At 35.9% G+C, this 6,000-nt stretch overlaps 1 protein-coding gene across 4 annotated transcripts in view; it reads right to left on the minus strand.

Moving 5' to 3' along the window:
• LOC121385724 overlaps positions 1-6,000 on the minus strand; it is a 41,616-nt gene that overhangs the window by 28,563 nt on the left and 7,053 nt on the right. The gene's annotated exons all lie outside the window — the stretch shown is intronic.

Genomic DNA, 6,000 nt, shown 5'->3' on the forward strand with positions numbered 1-6,000 from the left:
TACATATACACATATATACATACATACATACATATATTATTGTATATATACACATAATTGGAAGATATTGACAATAAATGAAAGCGCTTGGGCTATTTTTACTGTGAGTTTTGTTGTTTCACTTGTTTCACTTGTTTTATATCTTAATATTTTGCCATTGTCAATCCCAGCGACTACATGTCATTAATTCAACTTAATGTGATCAGAGACTCAGAAAAAATAGTTAATGTTGTTATTTTCATTAGATTAACTTTTTTTCCTGTCTTTAAATTTGTGATTGATGGAAGTAATATCAATTACTAACATAAAAAAAATCACTTTTATACAACAGCCTTGTAAATCTGAACGAACCGTATCGCTACACAATACAGAGTTGAATGGGCATTTTGCAAAATAGTGATTGATTCCATGAATCTCTATCTAGTGTAGGAGCGGGACGTAGCCCAGTGGTAAAGCGCTCGCTTGATGCGCGGTCGGTCTATTTCTCGTTACAACCAGTGCTCCACAACTGATATAACAAAGACCGTGGTATGTACTATCATGTCTGTGGGATGGTGCATATAAAAGATCCTTTGCTGCTAATCGAAAAGAGTAGCCCATGAAGTGACGACAGCAGGTTTCATATCTCAATATTTTTGTGGTCCTTATCATATGTCCGACGCCATATAACCGTAAATAAAATGTGTTGAGTGAGTCATTAAATAAAATGTCCTTCCTTCCTATCTAGTATATAGGAGGACTCCCCTTCTATGAGAGCCTGTACTGAAAATTTCACCCCTCTTGCATCGCGACAAAGAGGACTGCCACTCCCAGACTTGTTTACTATATTATAACCAGAGCAGGGCAGGGAATACTAAGACTACAAAATAAACAAATAAAACAAATAATAAACAAACAACAGAAATATAGGGAAGTTTGCAATCATATCTCACGAGTCGCGCGACGAGTGTGATATGATTGCAAACTTCATGAGATGAGATATGAATCATATTTCACAAAAAAAAACATGAAATGTTCTATTTATTTGGCAATTAACCTTTATTTTTAAAATGCTCGCAGAAAAAAATAGTTCCTGCTTTCTTTCAGTGAAGGTAACACTTTCTACAGTGACGATAACACATTTTAGAGTGAACTAGTGAAATGTCCACTCTAAAATGTGTTATGGGCACTGAATGACTGATAACACTTTTATTTCACTGATGTTTGAAGATATTTCACTAAATGTTATATAATAAATAAGCAAACTTAATAAACAAACAAACAGACAAACAGATAAACAAATAAACAAATATAATATACATGTAATAAATAAATAAATAAATAAATAAATCAGTCAAAGGATAGATCAATGAACGAATGAATGAATGAATGAATGAATGAATAAATAAATAAATAAATAAATAAATAAATAAATAAATAAATAAATAAATAAAGGTGTCTAAAATCAGTGAGTAAAACTTATATTCTAAAACAACCAAAGACATCCAGTGATAAGCAGATAAATAAATGAGAACTCATTGAATGAAAGCAAGATTAAATCAAATCCAACACGTTTTAACTGCTAACACATGTGCCCTTTATCCCAAACAATAGCATTGATCAAACTGTATTCCTATTAATATTGTTGACCAAGTTCTCAATATAACCTATTTACTATTATTATTTTAACACGGTCTGTATATTATATTTTTAGGCTAGTAGGTCGCAAATACAAAACATGGAAACAAAATGATATAAACGAGTTTAGGGCGATTTCCAATCTGATTAAAATTAGCTCTCCAGTAGATCTAACAGCATTGCGTGGACTTCCATATCCAGGTGACATTTCATCTATAAATAACAATTCAAATATCGACCAATTACACTTCACCTTTTATAACGTTATTTGGGAGCATACGAATTCTAAACCGGCCTCGGTGGCGTCGTGGCAGGCCATCGGTCTACAGGCTGGTAGGTACTGGGTTCGGATCCCAGTCGAGGCATGGGATTTTTAATCCAGATACCGACTCCAAACCCTGAGTGAGTGCTCCGCAAGGCTCAATGGGTAGGTGTAAACCACTTGCACCGACCAGTGATCCATAACTGGTTCAACAAAGGCCATGGTTTGTGCTATCCTGCCTGTGGGAAGCGCAAATAAAAGATCCCTTGCTGCCTGTCGTAAAGAAGAGTAGCCTATGTGGCGACAGCGGGTTTCCTCTAAAAACAGTGTCAGAATGACCATATGTTTGACGTCCAATAGCCGATGATAAGATTAAAAATCAATGTGCTCTAGTGGCGTCGTTAAATAAAACAAACTTTACTTTACTTTTTACGAATTCTAAAAATATCGGTCGAGACTATTTTATGCAATAGTCGAACTTGTTGGTCTATTTTAACATTGAAAGAAAAAAAAAAAAACAAGGGGAAAAGAGCAGTGATAAACTCTGGATTGTATACTAGTATAAACAGATTTTATGGCTATACCATGACGGGTTTTTTTTCGTCTTGAAACGAATTTTATATAAAATTTTATATTGAAATTAGTTTCCAGCATACTTCGTAATTTACCCGAATCATTTCGTATACCCTCGGCATAATCCCGAATGTTTTCAAATTCTTTTCAAATCACTGGCATGATTTTGTAAGTAAGCTTTTGATTGGTCGAATGAAAGGTCAACTGGACATGAGCTCCAACGGGCTGCTGTTAGATCCACTTGTAATATGGAGCTAATTTTAATTAGACTGGGTGATTCCAAAACTGACCACAAGGGGTTGGTGGAAATGGAGAAAGAAACCATTTTACTTTTACGCCTTTATGAATATTTTAAAGTAACAGATCCTAGTGTTTTGACACTACGACGTATTTTTCACTATTGGAGTCGTTTTTGTTAATTTAAATTAGAACTTTTATTTTATTGTTTAGAATATTCATTATCGTACATCCGAAGTGTTTCTGTTTATGCTTGGTTTTGTATAAATACATTATTCTTAATTCTAAAAACGCACGTACCCCTGACAAGTAATGGTTATAGAGCTAAAATTTAGACTTAATCAGAACTAATTCCTCATTACAACGTCACCTACTCTTGTTTCATTATACTGTCCTTGATCCTGTACTTGACCCAGATGTATTGGCCGTCCCGGTAAAGTAGATAAACTTGTATAAATGGTCCTAAAATGAATTCGACGTCGCGGGACTTGTTGATGTGTACTAATTAGGATCTATCTACGTCCCGGTACTCGTTAATTGCCCTTTTACCTGGTTGACGGTGGGTGCAGTCAAAAGTTAACAACGAACTAATTCTATACCACAGTGCAGTTATTAGCACTAAGAATTCGTTTCAGTGGTTATGTTGTTGGTATTACAAATAAATACAATAACATAAAATTTTAAAATGATATACAACAATACCTAAGTTTTAACGGCTCTGGTGTAAATCTGTCTGTCCGTCCGTCGTCTGTCTGTGTGTCTGTCTCTCTGTATCTATGTCTGTCCGTCCGTCGTCTGTCTGTGTGTCTGTCTCTCTGTATCTATGTCTGTTAATGTGTATATGTTCATACAACAAACTATTCAATTTAAAAGTAGCATAACATTTTTATTCAAACTTCAGTAATGCATTAATTGTTTCCATAATTCAGTTCCACGATTCATTTTGAACGCAAAACATGTTTACGTTGATTGATTGAAACATATTTTATTGCAAGTGGATTGGGCACAAGTTATCCAACTTACGAGGCCCTCTCCTAATAACATACAATAATGACAATATGACAATAACGGCGACTACAACTATTACAAGATATACAAGAAATTAAATATTCAAAGAGAAATATATACATGAGACAACAACAAAACACAGAATAAATAAATAAATAAACAAACAAAACAGTAAAGAAATAAAGAAAGAAAGAAATGATGAAAAATGAAGAAGGAAAACAAACGTAGGTGATTTATTTTAAATAATATTTCCGTTGATTCTCGCAGCTTTCAGTTGAAATGCAAAAGTTGTCCGATGTGATCAGTGTACTCCATTCCATGTCCCCTGCGTGTGCTGTAACCTCACCGTGGTGCAGGGGTGTAACATTCTCTTTGAGAATGGCCAATACAGCACAAATTGAAGTTTGGAGTAAAATTCGGTGTCCGTAAAATTCTGTGATATTTGTATTTGTATTTTTGCACAGTTCTTTACACTGTTTTTGTTTAAACCTTGAATTTTTATATTGATGTTGATCATCACTTTATTTATTTGCATTACCATAGTTTGACACCCAATAGCCGATGTATTTTTCGTGCTGGGGTGTCGTTAAACATTCATTCATTCATTCATTCATTCCATTCCATGTCTGTGATGTTGTGGCTGATCAACTCGTCTTTCAGAGACCGGATTCTGGTATCGATAGTGCGGTATTTTCGTTTTCGTGCCGGAGCTCGCCAGTGCCCATCTAACTGCTGTAGTTTAACTTCCATTGTAGACTGCTCACGTTTCAATAGACCTACCACCTCAAATATGTTCGAATGACTCTTCTGGGCGATGTGATTTATTTTATGGTGCCATCCTTTCAAATGGTTATTTGTCCGGTGGCTGTCATTGCCAAAGTGGTTCCACGTTTCTGGACTTCATGGTCCTTCTATCCAGGTGTTAGTGACATAGTCCATCCGTAATGTTACCTTTTCATCCTGGGAACTGTCGGCAATTGTGTCAGCCCAAACGTCCCAAACTTTGTCCAGCGGAACCATCGGAAGGGCTGAAGCACGCCGTACAACCTTTTGTACATCATCGTTTTCAATATATTCTGATGCTAGTCCTACATTTTTGCGCATACGACGTAATGGAAAAAAACAACAACAACAAAAAACCCAAACCAGCCTCTCAATTGTGTCGTGAGGAATACAGTGCGTACAGCGTTGTGAACAGATATAATTTACTACCCAGAACAGTAATCCTTTAAAACAGTAGAGACCAATACGAGCAAAATAAAACAAAATTGAGGAGGAAAGAAGAAATAACAATAATAATAATTTTAAGAAAAGAAAACATACACAAGTGCGTGCTCAGTTGCTACCCCGAACAGTAATGCTAGAATATAACGCTTCTCATTTCGTTGGTTTTACAATTTGTGACACCCAATAGCCGATGTGTATTTTTGTGCTGGGGTGTCGTTAAACATTCATTCATTCATTCATTCATTCATTCATTCATTTCGTTGGTAAAGAAAACACGGCTCACACTGCAATGCAGAACATGTAAACCAATTAGTTCCTTCTACTTCCCGGGACATTCATAATTCGGCAAACCGATACTACACAAAATAGGATTTTATACGTCCCGGGCCGATACCGACACAACAGAGGCTGTTAAAATAGTGTTAAATTACGTTACGGTAACTATCGTAAGCTACCGAAGTTTTTCCCACACCGCGGTTAAAATTGTTTCCTTTGATGTTGAGTGTGCAGACTGATAAAATAAATTTCAGTGTGAGAAAAAAATGCAATTTGAAATGGCGGAGCTGGGTGCTGTAAAATATAGTAGGATGTGGGAAAATAAAGAGGGGTGAGGAAAAAAATAAAGGGGGCGACAAAACACGAAAGCGGGGCGGCAAAATACAATAGCAGGCCGGGCGCCCTGCTTAAATGGAGCAGCGAGAACACGTGTCACAACAGAAACGAAACTATATATAAAACCATTTGACCCTTTATCCGTACCCAAGTACCATGGTATAACATGTCCCCTACCAACCGAAGAATGAAACGATATCGTTCGACAGTACGACACCAACAAAATACGAAATTACTCCATGGTGGATACAGAAATCTGAATACATTGGGGTGTGGTGTAATATGTAACAGGATTTTGAAAAAGAATTGGTGCGAAATGTTGTAGTTTGCTAAATTTCATAGCTGTCACTAATTAATATTACATTCATGTATGGGATCTGTAGATTTATTTAACAAAGAAAACCCCCACACAAAAACCCCCAAAACAAATCGGAATATATCGCTTTAAAAAAAAAAGTAATAAT

The sequence above is a fragment of the Gigantopelta aegis genome, chromosome 12, assembly GCF_016097555.1.
Source record: "Gigantopelta aegis isolate Gae_Host chromosome 12, Gae_host_genome, whole genome shotgun sequence".
Taxonomy (NCBI): domain Eukaryota; kingdom Metazoa; phylum Mollusca; class Gastropoda; order Neomphalida; family Peltospiridae; genus Gigantopelta; species Gigantopelta aegis.